The 15,443-nt window shown below is 50.0% G+C and overlaps 1 protein-coding gene across 8 annotated transcripts in view; it reads right to left on the bottom strand.

Moving 5' to 3' along the window:
* LOC122367856 (sarcolemmal membrane-associated protein-like) overlaps positions 1-15,443 on the bottom strand; it is a 43,490-nt gene that overhangs the window by 20,715 nt on the left and 7,332 nt on the right. The window lies entirely within an intron of this gene.

The raw sequence follows: 15,443 nt of genomic DNA, 5'->3' as shown, positions 1-15,443 counted from the left end.
CCGAATCTGACTCCGACTCTGCAGCCCTGGTAAGTCTGTGGAGTGATGACTTTTCGGTGACGTTCGACTCATACTCGGGCTACAGCTTTTAAAAATCAACCGACTCCGAGTCGGAACAGAACCGCTGGCTCTGACTACAACTTCGCAGCCCTGGCCCAAGATAGCCGCCTAAAACAACTTTTATGTGTAATCTTCTTCGTACATTGTTAATGTTATTTTAAACAAGGGATGGAAAAGGGAGACGAAGCCTTCGCAAACAAGGATCTCCTGTTGCGAATCAATCAGCTGCTGGAAAAGAAAGGCATAGGTAAACACCACGCATCTCATTTCATCGTTTTCCTTACAGCTCTGCACCAATGTAAGCACTGATCAATGCAGTGCGAGCATCGATGTGACATTTGTGTACCAAGTTTGAGTGTTATCCGCCCAGCCGTTGTTGAGATATGGAAGCGGCACCCCGCACGTGCGCACGTGCAGTAGCACCCCCATAGTGACACATGGAAATGCATTGGCCACTGGGTGCCTAACTATTGACGAAGTTTTACTGTAATTGGCCCTGCCATTGCGGAGTTACTTTATGTGGAACAATTTCGACACCCCTAAGTTGGCACGTGACACGTGCCGTAACATTAACTAAGATGAAGAAAATCGGGCGAAATTCGGAGAAGAAGGAATAAGCCTACCAAATATGTAAGTGACATATTGTCAAACTGCTGTACCATTGTGAGTAAATGACCATATAAAAGGTCGTACAAGCCGATGGGACTGGGCGTTTCAATACACACTGTCTTACGCATTTTATTTTCGTTATTACCTAAAGGCTGCTTGACGTTTTTTGGCTTTCAAGCATTTAAGACGTTTTTTGTCGTCTCAGGTTCAGTAAGATTACCTCCAACTCGTGGGAATATGCACTTCAAGCCAACTAACACACCACACCCACGTGTGTCATAATGCTGAGAGATGGCGTTCACTCGGCTTGCTCCTAACTTACGATAATTCTCTCGCTAGATGGCAGGCCTGATCCCAATGTCGCGGATCCCAATGTTAATTTCCACGAGACACCAATCCAGTGTTATCTACTATACTATTTGTGAAATGAAACTCTGTATGTGTTTCTGTGTGTTTGCACCGTGTAGAGGGGTACTTTGACGCCGTGCACAGGTCAGACGGTGCGGTCGATGGGGCTGAAATTTTCGCAGGGTGTTGATGACGTCATGGGCACGTGCAGTGTCGAGATGCGAGTCCCGGGGGGTGGATGGTTCGCACGTGGCACGCGCTGGAAAAAGGTGCTTTTCCTCGGAATTTTGCTCATTCTTCAAGGCATCGGCAGCCGGGTTCAATGCACTTTGCAACTAAAATGCATGGCAAGCGGCGGCGGGTGCCTCTCATTTGCAGATTGGCAAGTTATTGATTTTGATAAACAGAGGCGAATGAAGGTGTTGATTTACGGTAAATAAAGACAGATTTCAATGCGCTTAACCGTATGCACTGCGTTTGCCGTAGTGCGCCACATTTGTCACGAGGTGCCATTTTTGCTGCAAATCGCACAACTTTGTCAAATATGGTCCGATAAAGGAGCAATTCGGTGGAAGGATGCATGACAAAATGACAGGTACAAATGCGCCACGTTTGTCGCAACGCGCCACATTCGTCAAACGGCGCTATTTCCACCAAATATGATTAAGAATAATGGAATTACACGAGTAGGGGCACGGTTAGGAACTCTTTTTAGTTCGTCAGTTTATATGATAATCTGTGACCTCACATGACCCAGTGGTAGTGGTGGTAGTGTAGTGGTAGTAGTAGGGGTAGTGGTAGGGGTAGTAGTAGGGTAGTGGTAGGGGTAGTAGTAGGGGTAGGGGTAGGGGTAGGGGTAGTGTTGGGGGTAGTGGTAGGGGTAGTGGTAGGGGTAGTGGCAGGGGTAGGGGTAGTGGTAGGGGTCGTGGTAGGGGTAGTGGTAGGGGTAGTGGTAGGAGTAGTGGTATGGGTAGAATTATATAGAAGTGTGGCACAGGCCGATCCAATGTGACGTGGTGACCTATACGACCTGACCGAAGGTGACCTGGCCTGACCCAGGGATGACCGACTTGACCTGACTTGACCCCGTATGACCCAAATTTTATCAAACTTAGCCATCAGAATATTCCTTTATATATCTGCTTCCAGACGGCTCATCGGTATGAATCAAACACCATTCGAAAGCAAACTGGCTGCTGCGTATTTTATGGCTACGCCGCGAAGCAAGTGGCGCAGCCGCTTGTCTACTATACTATTTGTAGAATGAAACTCTGTCTGTTTGTCTGTTTGCACCGTGCAGCGGGGTGCTTTGACGCCGTGCACAGGTCAAACGGTGCGTTCGATGGGGCTGAAATTTTCGCACGGTGTTGATGACGTCACGGGAACGTGCAGTGTCGAAGTTCGAGTCCCGGGGGGTGTATGGTTCGCACGTGGCACGCCCTGGAAAAGTGCGTATTTCCTCTCAAATTTGCTCAGTCTTCAAGGCATCGGCAGCCGGGTTTGATGGACTTTGCAACTAAAATGCATGACGATCGGCGGCGGGCGCCTCTCATTTGCAGATTGGCAATTTATTTATTTTGATAAAAAAAGGCGAATGAAGGTGTTGATTTTCAAATAGACAGTTTTCACTGCGCTAACACAAATGCGCCGCGTTTGCCGTAATGCGCCACATTTGTCCACATGCGCTATTTTTGCCGCAAATCGCACAACTTTGTCAAATATGGTCCGATAAACGTGCAATTCGGTGGAAGGATGCATGGCAAAACGTCAATTATAAATGCGCCACTTTTGTCGCAATGCGCCACATCTGTCACAAAGCGACATTTCCACCAATTACGATTAAGAATAATAGAGTGAGAAGATTAGGAGCAAGGCTAGGGACACTTTTTTTAGTTTATCAGCTTATCTGATTGTCTGTGACCTCACATGACCCAATGGTAGTGCTAGGTGTAGTGGTAGTAGTAGTGGTAGGAGTAGCGGTAGTATAAGGGGTAGTGGTAGGGGTAGTGTTAGGGTTAGTAGTAGGGGTAGTGGTAGGGGTAGCGGTAGGGGTAGTAGTAGGGGTAGTGGTAGTGGTAGTGGTAGGGGTAGTAGTAGTGGTAGGGGTAGTAGTAGGGGTAGTGGTAGGGGTAGTGGTAGGGGTAGGGTAGGGGTAGTGGTAGTGTTAGGGGTAGTGGTAGTGGTAGGGGTAGTGTTAAGGGTAGTGGTAGGGGTAGTGGTAGGAGTGGTGGTAGGGGTAGTGGTAGGAGTGGTGGTAGGGGTAGTGGTAGGAGTAGTGGTATGGGTAGAAGTAGTAGAAGTGTGGTACAGGCCGATCCAATGTGACGTGGTGATGGTGACCTATACGACCTGACCTGACCGAAGGTGACATGGCCTGACCCGGTGTGACCAGGGATGACCAACTTGACCTGACTTGACCCCGTAAGACCCAAATTTTATCCAACTAAGCTCTCAGAATAGTTATTATGTTCAAATTTTTCTTCTGCACGTTTCCGTCCATATCTCTGCTTCCAGACGACAGATCAGTATAAATCAAACACCATTCGAAAGCAAATTGGCTGGTGCGGCATTTTCTGGCTACGCTGCGAAGCAAGTGGCGCAGCCGCTTGTCTACTATACTATTTGTGAAATGAAACTCTGTGTGTGTGTTTGCCATAGAGATCTTATATACATAGAGATGACATGCACTTAAAATCGTGGCGATTCAGTGGGTCTTTTTAAGCAACTTATTTTCAGCCAGTAGCGTGCCAATATAGCTGAGGCATTGTTAGTCTGAAGAAATTGTTACGTAGCGAGCGAAGCAAGCGTAGTCTTTCGTAGATTAACGGAAATTTCTGAGTATGAGCGGCCGGCCGGCCGTGGTTACGCTTTTGCGAGGCTTATATCTCAACAACCACTTGACCGATTTACAATCGATGATTTTTCTAGGGTAGCTTCATTCCTTCTACCAAGTATTGGACTATTCTCGATGCATGTGCGTGACCGCTTATGCACGTGCCACGTGCAAAACGAAGAGGTGTCAGTTTTGCAATTGTTGCAATATCTTGGTAACTACTTGGCCGATTGCGCTGAAAGTTGGTATGTAGGTAGGAACCCACTAGGCAATGCATATCCATGTGCCACAGTTGGGGTGCTGCTGCACGTGCGCACGTGCAGGGGTCGATTCCAGATCTCGAGAACGGCTGAACCGATTGTGCTGAAATTTGGTACATGGTTAGGGACCAGTTAGTAGGGTGCCGTGCAAAAGTCAGTTGTGACCCATTTTGCACGTGTGCTGGTGTGCACGTGCAGGGTGCCGCTTCCAGATCTCGAGAACGGCTAGGCCGATTGCGCTCAAATTTGGCACATCGCTAGGGACCGGTTAGTAGGGTGCAGTGCACAAGTTAGTTGGAGGTGTCCCTTGCAAATTCGCTTGTCCAAGACCCACCCTCTCGCTCGCTCCGTTGGTCGCCCCAAAAGGCGTTTTACTGGTTAAAAATATTGCTGTTCTTTCCTGGCTGATTTCATTCCTGAGGTAAGCAATTAAATTTGTAGCATGATTTCATTTTGTGTTTTTATTAAATTCCTTAAAAGCTCGCCTAAAAACATTCTCTCTCATTCAGGCTCTCATCAACCCGGCAGGCGGTGGACCTCCCGGCCACCTTCCGCGCGGTGGGTGGGGGGGGGGGGGGCATTTTTTTGCCCCCTCCCGTATCTCCGAAACTACTGGACGGATCTGTAACATTCAAACGATGTTCGATAGCCCTGTCAAATTTGTCGACGGAACTCCAATTTCATTGACCTCGGGGTCACCGATGACGTCACAGGTCATGTCAAAGATAAAATGTTTCGCGTACGTTAAAAATAGGGCGTACGTTGCCTAGTATATATGTTGCTATTAGAGGTCACTGATAATACCATGTCAGGTCACAGGTCAGGTCACCAAGGGTCAGCACATGAACCAACTTTACTATTTACTAGGGTTGTGCGATGCATGTTTTATGGCTCCCTGACATTGTCCCCCCTCCCAAAAAAAAGGTTACAGGTCTAAGGTCATTTGGGTCAGGTTCATGGAATTTTCAGGGTAGGTTCCTTGAGATTTGGTCCAGTTTGGCGCTTTCGGTCAACCGTCGTGAAAACGGCTGTTCTGAACCTTTCTGAGCACGATGCAAGCTCAAATATACATATGTTGCATGTTCCCATTCAATGATACATTAACCCTCGCCGGACCTATTGGTTTTCTACATACGCGCCGGCCGGGGGGAGGGGGGGGTTGGTACGATTTCCCTCGCCGTTTCGCCCCTGATGAAGCTAGAGCGTCGCGGAAAAAACAAGCGTGTGCGCCGTTACAAGACGCAGGGACTGGTACCCGATTTTAAGGTCTCATGAGATCAGGTCAAGTGACCAAGGGCCAGGGTTCAGTTTTTCATAAATTCGCAAAAAAACGGCCGGAGAGCCGCGATTTTGGCATCATCGTGTTCGCCTCGCTCAGGCGCGTCGAATGGTATACTTTTTGTTCGGGTGAGGCCAACTTGAGGTGTTGACCTCGTGTCAAGGGCAGGTCAGCTCCCCCCAGATCACGAAGCTGGTTGAAAGAGGTCATGTTACATATTACTCGAATCGGCAGGTCTTCCTGAGTTTATTGGTGGCTTTCCCGACTCGCTAACTCAATTTGATGGGGAGTTATTGATGAAAAACTCTAATGACCCAAGTATATAACTGCAATGAAAACCGTAAGCCTCATGCTAATAATTATATTCAAAATAGGGCCAAGAAAATAAGACATGTTGGCCAAACTGACAAACTGACTTTTGTCAAACCGTCTTACGGTTTTCATTGCGGTTATATATGTAATCATGAGCCTCAAAACCGCGCTTCCTTTAATCAATGACCCAAGTGACCATAAATGACGCCACGCAATGTCAACAATGCAAAAGTGAAGCATCGGACCTTGCAAGACGTGCAAGAAATCACGATTCCATGTGCTTGAGACAGTTTGAGATAGTTCTCGGCGCTAACATAGCAGTTTTCATTTTTCCCCATTGACTTATACCTAATGGTGAGGTCACGTGGCCGGACCTGAACTCATGTGCTTTTTAGGGAAAATCCGAGATATATGTACAAGTTGTGAGACCTCTGGATGATACTACATCCTGTAAGTTTCATCTCCCTGTGAAAGTTCCTCTGGCACTGACGGCGTTGCGAAGTTGCGACATCTGAGGACTGTGCAGAGGTTCACTTATGACGTCACAGGTCAGTGACCTGACCTAACCTGAAAATGCGGTTGGTGTCACAAGATGCGGCTTGGATCAAAGGTCAGTTATGCCAAGTTTCAGCTCTCTATCGCATGCGTGTTCGGAGCTATCGTGAAAAACCCTATAGGGAGGCGGCACCCGCCCCCCCCCCCGTCGGACGGCGAGGGGGGGGATGCAGTACCTGATACGAGCATTAAGGTTAACACATGCCTAATTTCATTTCAATAATAACGCTCGAAAGCGTCACAGCTAGACAAAAAAGAAAAACTGTACTTAAAAATAGGCGGATGTGAACACAATCTCCTTGACCGAATCCTTACAAAATGCAAGTCACGGGCCATGGCACCCCAGAAAACCTTGCTTAAAAAGACCCACTGAATCGCCACGAAATCAAGTGCTTTAACATAGGCGTGTCATCTCTATGTATATAAGATCTCTATGGTGTTTGCACCGTGCAGAGGGATGCTTTGACGCCGTGCGCAGGTCAAACGGTGCGGTCGATGGGGCTGAAATTTTCGCAGGGTGTTGATGACGTCACGCGCACGTGCAGTGGCGTGTTTCGAAGCTCGGGGGTGGATGGTTTGCACGTGACACGCGCTGGAAAAGTGCGTATTTCTTCACAAATTTGCTCGGTCTTCAAGGCATCGGCAGCCGGGTTTGATGGACTTTGCAACTAAAATGCATGACGATCGGCGGCGGGTGCCTCTCATTTCCGGATTGGCAGCTTATTTATTTTGATAAACAGAGGCGAATGAAGGTGTTGATTTTCGGTATATAAAGACAGTTTTCAATGCGCTTACACAAATGCACCGCGTTTGACGCAATGCGCCACATTTGTCACGATGTGCCATTTTGTCGCAAATCGCACAACTTTGTCAAATATGGTCCGACAAACGTGCAATTCGGTGGAAGGATGCATGACAAAACGACCATTAAAAATGCACCACTTTTGTCGTAATGCGCCACATTTGTCACAAAGCGACATTTCCACCAAATATGATCAAGAATAGTGGAGCGACAAGATTAGGTGCAAGGCTAGGAACACTTTTTTAGTTTATCAGTTTATCTGATAGTCTGTGACCTCAGATGACCCAGTGGTAGTGGTAGGTGTAGTGGTAGTAGTATTGGTAGGAGTAGCGGTAGGGGTAGTGGTAGTATTAGGGGTAAAGGTAGTGGTAGGGGTAGTGTTAGGGGTAGTAGTAGGGGTAGTGGTAGGGGTAGTGGTAGGGGTAGTAGTAGGGTAGTGGTAGTGGTAGTAGTAGGGGTAGGGGTAGGGGTAGGGGTAGGGGTAGGGGTAGGGGTAGGGGTAGGGGTAGGGGTAGTGTTGGGAGTAGTGGTAGGGGGTAGAGGTAGTGGTAGTGTGGTGGTAGGGGTAGTGGTAGAGGTAGTGGTAAGGGGTAGTGGTAGGGGTAGTGGTAGGAGTAGTGGTATGGGTAGAATTAGTAGAAGTGTGGCACAGGCCGATCCAATGTGACGTGGTGACCTATACGACCTGGCCTGACCGAAGGTGACCTGGCCTGACCCAGTGTGACCAGGGATGACAGACTTGACCTGACTTGACCCCGTATGACCCAAATTTTATCAAACTAAGCCATCAGAATATTCATTTATATATCTGCTTCCAGACGGCTCATCGGTATGAATCAAACACCATTCGAAAGCAAACTGACTGCTGCGTATTTTATGGCTACGCCGCGAAGCAAGTGGCGCAGCCGCTTGTCTACTATACTATTTGTGAAATGAAACTCTGTCTGTCTGTGTTTCTGTTTGCACCGTGCAGAGGGGTGCTTTGACGCCGTGCGCAGGCCAAACGGTGCGGTCGATGGGGCTGAAATTTTCGCAGAGTGTTGATGACGTCACGGGCACGTGCAGTGTCGTCTTTCGAGTCCGGGGGGTGGATGGTTCGCACGTGGCACGCGCTGGAAAAAGGTGCTTTTTCTCCAAATTTTGCTCGGCTCTCAAGCTTGCTTCAAGGCATCGGCAGCCGGGTTCAATCGCCTTTGACAATAAAATGCATGACGATCGGCGGCGGGTGCCTCTCATTTGCAGATTGGCAATTTATTTATTTTGATAAACAGAAGCGAATGAAGGTGTTGATTTTCGTTAAATAAAGACAGTTTTCAATGCGCTTAACCGAATGCACCGCGTTTGCCGAAATGCGCCACATTTGTCACGAGGTGCCATTTTTTGCCGCAAATCGCACAACTTTGTCAAATATGGTCCGATAAACGTGCAATTCGGTGGAAGGATGCATGGCAAAACGACAATTATAAATGCGCCACTTTTGTCGCAATGCGCCACATTTGTCACAAAGCGACATTTCCACCAAATACGATTAAGAATAATAGAGTGACAAGATTAGGAGCAAGGCTAGGAACACTTTTTTTTTAGTTTATCAGCTTATCTGATAGTCTGTGACCTCACATGACCCAATGGTAGTGCTAGGTGTAGTGGTAGTAGTAGTGGTAGGAGTAGCGGTAGGGGCAGTGGTAGTATTAGGGGTAGTGGTAGGGGTATTGTTAGGGGTAGTAGTAGGGGTAGTGGTAGGGGTAGTGGTAGGGGTAGTAGTAGGGGTAGTAGTAGGGGTAGGGGTAGTGGTAGGGGTAGTAGTAGTGGTAGGGGTAGGGGTAGGGGTAGGGGTAGGGGTAGGGGTAGGGGTAGGGGTATGGGTAGGGGTAGTGGTAGGGGTAGTGGTAGGGGTAGTGGTAGGGGTAGTGGTAGGAGTAGTGGTATGGGTAGAAGTAGAAGTGTGGAAGTGTGGTACAGGCCGATCCAATGTGACGTGGTGACCTATACGACCTGGCCTGACCGAAGGTGACCTGGCCTGACCCAGTGTGACCAGGGATGGCCAACTTGACCTGACTTGACCCCATATGACCCAAATTTCATCCAACTAAGTTATTATGTTCAAAATTTTCCTCTGCACGTTTCCGTCCATATCTCTGCTTCCAGACGACTGATCAATTTAAAGCAAACACCATTCGATAGCAAATTGGCTGCTGCCGCATTTTATGGCTACGCCGCGAAGCAAGTGGCGCAGCCGCTTGTCTATATTACTATTTGAGGAGGGTGCGTCTGTCCGTTACCGAGGTCCCGACTTGGCGGTGCTTTGCGTGGACTACAGGCCAGACCGTTGCACCTAGCTCGGTGAAATTTGCACAATTTATAGATCAAGGATGCGCGACGTGCCTTTGAGGGGTCTCAGCTCGATCGGATTGATAGGGAGCGCGTGGCGCGTGCTCAAAAAGTGCAAATTCGCGTCATAGACTTTACATGTATAAATCGGCGTGCAAAATCGGGCGAAAACGGCTAATTTTGGCCGACACGGGTCCAGTTCCCGTGCAATATCTTGGTGACCAGGAGTCCGACCGACACGTGGAAAACAGCATCGTGTACAGAATTGAACGGGCTATTGAATGGTGTGCAATGCAGAGGATAGCACGCGCCACGTGCACCGGAGAGGGCACTTTTATTTGAAAAATTGCGGTTTTTGAGGGATTTTGGAATTGATTTTATTTTTAGGTGACCGTTAAATGGAGCGAGTTGAATCAACGCCTATTTGCAAGAGAAAGGTACCGCCTCTCATATAAAAATTGTGAAAAACTGATTGATCCAAATCAAGGTGGTGCAAATCACAGGAGAAAATGGTGTTTGTCAATTTTGTGCCACTTTATTAATCACACGGGGTTTGCTGCATAACCTGATACCTTTGGCAATTGAATATGGTACCATTGGATAGAGCATTCAATTCTGTCCAATATTCACTCTTCATTTTTGCATGATTAGCAACAGTATCCTTAAAAATGTAAATGTTCCAAACCATTACATTGTCATTTTTAGCGAAATTCATCGATGGCCCTCAAAAGACTTCACGTCAGTTTTCGAATCATTCTAAAGTAGAACGCATGATAATACGACACGGGCACCTCGATGCGATGTATCTTTTTGTTTTCTTACAAAATGCTTGGCCGTCAAAAAGCAATCGAACGAAATGGATATCTACCAACCAAATCGACACAGACCAACCCAATACCCACGGGTCAAAAAATCCCCCCTTCGCGTTGCGGAGCACGCGGGTAACCCTAGTATCATCCATGCGTACTAGATCTGATACGATCACCGTATACCACATCACGCACTGAGCTCGATACGGACATTACCGGAGCCCCGTTGGATCCGCGCACGCCGAGCTAAATAAAGACGACAGGCACAAAAACAGCGGTGCACAACCAGCATTGGCGTGATCGATGCTCGTCCAGGCCTGGTTGGTGTTCAGTTACCAGTTCAGGCTCGGTATCGAAATGGTAATGTGGTGATGGATATTGGAATCGTGTGGTCAATCATAAATGCTGCACACATTAGTGCAAAGAAATAGCGTTCAAAATGTCAAGTTGATTGCATACAAAGCAACTGACAACACCGTGGCGAAGAGCTGAGTAGGCCCTTTCTATCGATCTTCAATTCACAACAATCTCCTCATTTTAAACCCTAGCTTAGTCCGACACTTCACAAGTCAGCGCACTCGTTCATCCTTATCACATCAACGCTCTCAACACGTCATGACTGTACCATCCACCATCTCTGACCCATCATCAACATGCATACGAGCCTCCCAAAGCCCCCATCAACCCCGAATGTTTCACAACCGACGGATAACGGTCATGTTTACCGCCGGGAAACGTCCAACATGGGCGGCGGAGCGACTCGAATCGACACAAACCGATGAGAAGCGTCCGCCCGCCGCCACCCACGAAACACGGCTCTCTGATACCACTCTGACGGCTGTTTTGGCCGCGGCTGCTCTTGGATCTTTCGGCAGACGTCAGGTGCCGCCCGGAAGAAAACACCACGTGCGCTGTCGGTTACCGTCGCCGACACACGCACCACCGTCGTGGACGCATCATCGACGCCGTAAGCAGCGACGGGCACGCTCTGCTCGCAGGGAAGCCCGACGGGAAGCCTCGCCGCGGCCGACGTGCGTGGAATTGCGACCGGGCGGCGTGTGCGAGAGGGGATGGGCACGCTGCCGGTCAGAGCTCCCAGGATGAGAGTGATGGGTATGAAGGTAGGCAGAACCAGATTGGATAGATGAAGTGTGTGGGGGGAGATAGAAAAAGAAGGGAAGTGTGATAAGATGTAGTGGTGAATCATGGTTCGCTGATAACCGGAACGATACAGTCGAGAGCGATAGCAACAATTAATAGCATGACCAGAGTCAATGCGTCCCAGAGTCACAATTCAAACAAATTATTTTGTGCAAGACCGCGCTGACCCGTTGACATTCGTCCAGGAATCAGTGCACATGACCTATCATAGAGTGAGGACACGAGCAGGACCGGAATAAGGTGTGATAGCGAGTCCGCAGCAGCAGCGGCAGGGACGGCGGCGGTGTGTTGTCGTGAGCGGGTGGGCGTGGCCCCTCCGTCCCAGTCCGGCCGTCCGTCCGGTCCGTCCGCTCGATACTGCCGTGGCTGGCCGCACTCGTGACGTTCAGGTGGGGTGGCCAGCCGGCGAGCCACGGCAGACGACCGGGCGGCACACGAGCACGGGGTGGGGACAGGCCGGCCACGGGTCGCACCCACATAACCCCGCTACGCAGGTGCTGGTTTGGATTCAAGGCACACGGAATAACTAACGTGTCGGCAGCCGGCGCCAATCAGAATCAGAGGTGTGTGATGAACGACAGACCTGGGATAAAAGTTATAAGAACGGTATGCCCTATAGACTACAACACAGCCTGCCGTGTCTCTACGCCCACTGAATTCACACAGGGCAGGCCGGCACTCGGGCGACCCGGGCTGGACTGGTCCGGCCGCCGGGGCCGGCGCGGCCGACTGACCTGGCGGCGCGGCACGGCGACCCGACAGTCTTCACGTGACCGACGCCCCGCAGCCAACATCAACACGGTCCTCTCTGCCGGCGGCACTGGCACCGCGCTGCACTCGCTCCACCAAACACCGCCGAGCAGCGCGCCGTCCGACCGACTCGCGCACAGCCTCCCGGCGGATCACCAACCGCTCATGACACCGCCGTGTCCTCGCCAGCCGCCGCCAGCCACAGGACATCCCTCAGCAAACGTCGCACAATCCCGCCTTCCGGCTCGGCCAATTGAGTTGACCCGGCGCGCGGTGTCTGGCGTCATGCCAGGCCGGCAGCAGCGGGACCGGCGGCCGGCGGCGGTGGCAGCGGCAGCCCAGAGAGGTCGACCGAGCCCGACCGACTGCGGCGGGGCAGGCACGTGTCGACTCGAGCGAGCTGGTGGCGTCACCGACGGCACGGGTCGCGGAGGGACGTAGCGGCGCGCTGCACGGTCGGCCGCCGAGGCAGGGTGCGGCTTTCCGAGGTGATAGTGAGGGGGATGGGGGGGGGGCAGTCAGCTGGGCCGAGTGACGTCACTCATTGGCACGGCCACCAGACAGCTGGACCGGCGGTGGCAGAGACCCGAGTTTCGAGAACCGGTGCCAAAAATAGCCGGACGAAGAAAACCGGGGGTATTTGAGTCTCCGGCGGGTTTTCAGAGTGGTATGAATTGGATGAGCGGATGAGCGAAACGAGATTCAGTCCAGTCGAATGAGGGTTGAAATATGAAACTCGGGGAAGGCGTAACATCTAGCCTGCGTCATATATGTGAAGCTCAACTCCAAACAATCGGTCGGGCTCGTCGTACCCGCCCCACTTCTCACAGTCTGATAAAGGCCACCAATAGTCACCAAGACATGACTGTGGCGCGTCAACCTACAAACTTCGTCTCGCATGGACACCAGAAGTTGCCCAGGGGCGGCAACAAACTGCAACTCGTCATGACACGTCCAATCAACGACAGAATAGTCAACTAACAAATGTCACAGCTGTCTCGCAACAGAAGCATCCTTTTCTCCCACAACGGGCCGCCCACCGTATTTAATTGCAGCCAAACACAGCCGCCAATTGAAGACAATCGGCTCTCACATAGGACGCCTGTTACTCGTGTCCCAAGTCACCAGCCATGACAGACGTGTCAACAGAAGCAGCCAGCGGCAGTGTGCAACAATGGAGCCCAATGGCCAGCGCGGCATCGACCAAGCGAAGCCCGAGAACGGAACGACGATGGACGGCGGACGGGGTAAGGTAGAGGGAGTAAAGAGAGAGAGAGAGAGAGAGAGAGAGAGAGAGAGAGAGAGAGAGAGAGAGAGAGAGAGAGAGAGAGAGAGAGAGAGAGAGAGAGAGAGAGAGAGAGAGAGAGAGAGCGAGAGCGAGAGCGAGAGCGAGAGCGAGAGCGAGAGAGAGCGAGAGCGAGAGCGAGAGAGCGAGAGCGAGAGCGAGAGAGAGAGAGAGAGCGAGAGAGAGAGAGAGAGAGAGAGAGAGAGAGAGAGAGAGAGAGAGAGAGAGAGAGAGAGAGAGAGAGAGAGAGAGAGAGAGAGAGAGAGAGAGAGAGAGAGAGAGAGAGAGAGAAGAAAGAGAGGGAAAGAGACCGCAGAGTAATGGATTTTGGGAGACTCGGCAGAGCGCGCGTACTGCGTAGAGCCCATCACTCGTCACGTAAAGGTCACGTAAGCCCAATAAGACAGAAAAGGCCACGGGCATGGAAAGGGCCAACACAATAGTCAGGGTGGGAACAAATATAACGGCAAACATGCGTTGGCAGTCACAGTGGATAACAGGACGGGACAGAGCCCGCTGATCCGCAGACAGATAGGTATGGGGAACTGGCCATCAAGGACGAGAGATCGGGACGGACAGCGCTGAAATGCCCTCAGCTGAAGACCATCTCTGTGTGACCTCATCTGTCGTTAGTGAGACTGGGTGTCCAACTTGATGCGGTATACACAGATTTTTCAAGTGCATTCCAGAGCGTTAACCATCGTCTTTTACTGTACAAACTGGAACACATGTATGGTGTGAGAGGGTTGGCTCTGAAGTGGCTGTCGTCATATTTAGGAAGGCGGAAGCAACGAGTTGTTTTAAACGGCAAGGTGTCAGAGTGGGCCCCAGTCGTCTCAGGAACGCCGGAGGGCGGTTTGCTCAGTCCGATGCTTTTTTCGCTCCTTGTGAACGACCTGCCATCTGTCGTCAAGACAGATTGCTTGATGTTTGCCAATGATTTGAAGATTTTTCAGAAAGTTAGAAATCACGATGATGTACAAAGGCTCCAGAACGATATTGATGCTGTAACGGAATGGGCGGCGGTCTGGGGGCTCAAGCTGAATCCCTCGAAGTGTAAAACTTTTAAAATCACGCTCAAAAGAGACATATATCCATCTGTGTATCAAATCAGTGGTAGCACTCTGCAAGAAGTGACTTCGATTCGTGATTTGGGTGTGGTACTTGACCGAAAACTTACTTTTGCAGACCATACAAATGTGATTGTTTCAAAGGCCAATCGGGCACTAGGGCTACTCATGCGGAGCCTCCAGGCGACCTCTCCGCGGTGCAAACTGGACAGGAGAGCAGTGTTCGCGGCATTCAATGCAAATGTTAGGGCCATCCTAGAGTACTGTTCTGTAGTTTGGGCCGGTGCTTCCAAGTGTCATCTCGTGCGTTTGGAACGTGTCCAACACAAGTTTTTGATTTGGCTGGCAAACATGACGAACGTTCACCATGACTCGATTGAATATCATTACCTGCTGAAGCTGTTCGACGTGAGATCGCTACATGCCAGGCCATAGACCACTATATATCTGGACTGTGCACGGATTTTGCCGACTGCTATTAGGGCCCTGCTGGGAAATTCGACGTAGCACGCGGAATTGTGTATTGACGCTCTAGTAAGCCCATTTAAATGAAAGTAACTTCTTAAATGTGATGTATATTTTAATAAATGTATAATTTATAACATGATTTTTAACACGATAAATAAATAAAAGCACTTATAGACAGGTATATCACACTGTATTAAGTTCAAAGCATCAATAGACAGGAACAATCCGTGATCGGTCGTTTTTGACAAGAGACAGTCTGACGACATATTGGACACACTGCAGATTAATTTGCCTGTCTAAATCAGACACGCACCCGGCTCAATGCTTTGAAAGCCCACACGATCTGCGCCACGGAATTACGAAGATTCCTATGGGTAAATAACAAAGCTGCCGGTGCTGCGCCACAACTGTTCCCTGCTTCCACTGAGGCCGATTTCATGCTCAGCATAGGGACAGACGGGTTCTGTCATCTGTCCCTCTCGAGAGAAGGGGACTTTTGAACACCGTTGTCAGT

This window comes from Amphibalanus amphitrite, unplaced genomic scaffold (assembly GCF_019059575.1).
Source record: "Amphibalanus amphitrite isolate SeventyFive unplaced genomic scaffold, NRLGWU_Aamphi_draft 000901F_arrow, whole genome shotgun sequence".
NCBI classification, from domain to species: domain Eukaryota; kingdom Metazoa; phylum Arthropoda; class Thecostraca; order Balanomorpha; family Balanidae; genus Amphibalanus; species Amphibalanus amphitrite.
The sequence above is the reverse complement of the archived record's forward strand: the minus strand, read 5'-3'. Positions and strand labels throughout refer to the sequence as shown.